Below are 598 nucleotides of genomic sequence, written 5' to 3'. Positions count from 1 at the left end.
GTTTAACTCTTTTTCTCCGTTTCGAAACGCTCGGTTATCCAAGGCGAGGCAAAGAACGAGCCGGATCTTTTCCAATTGATATCTGAAAAGTTCGATGAAATAGCTCTTGAACACTGCGATAGCTTCTACCAAAAGATGCTCCGTTACGTCGACCGGTCTGATCAAGGGGAGATCATAAATGAACGATTCTTTGTCTATTTTTTGCGTATGTTTCAACAGTTCATTGTGTGTGTGTGTTTTTTTAATTAAACACAAAAACACACACACACACACACACACACACACATGAACAAATAAATAAATAAAAACAAATACAAACGAACACGTATTAACAGAGTATATAGGTGATACAGACACTCCCCATACACACATGCACTTACAAAAGACACAGACACATTGAAAGACACGCATGCGTAGACACATACAATAGGAATACAAAATACAAAATGGCTGATAGTTAGCAAGGTGAGACACACATAAGAAGGAAGGAAACAAAGGACCACTGATGAGGTCACACAAGTGTGACGAAAGAACTCTGGCCGAAATAAGATTAAGATTAATGTAATATAAAGCTGAAGCAAATTAACACCAAATATAC

At 37.6% G+C, this 598-nt stretch overlaps 1 protein-coding gene across 1 annotated transcript in view; it reads left to right on the top strand.

Moving 5' to 3' along the window:
• The window catches only part of LOC106878510 (sodium-dependent multivitamin transporter), a 64,847-nt gene that overhangs the window by 29,023 nt on the left and 35,226 nt on the right, over positions 1-598 (top strand). The gene's annotated exons all lie outside the window — the stretch shown is intronic.

This window comes from Octopus bimaculoides, chromosome 1 (genome assembly GCF_001194135.2).
Source record: "Octopus bimaculoides isolate UCB-OBI-ISO-001 chromosome 1, ASM119413v2, whole genome shotgun sequence".
NCBI classification, from domain to species: Eukaryota; Metazoa; Mollusca; class Cephalopoda; order Octopoda; family Octopodidae; genus Octopus; species Octopus bimaculoides.
The sequence above is the reverse complement of the archived record's forward strand: the minus strand, read 5'-3'. Positions and strand labels throughout refer to the sequence as shown.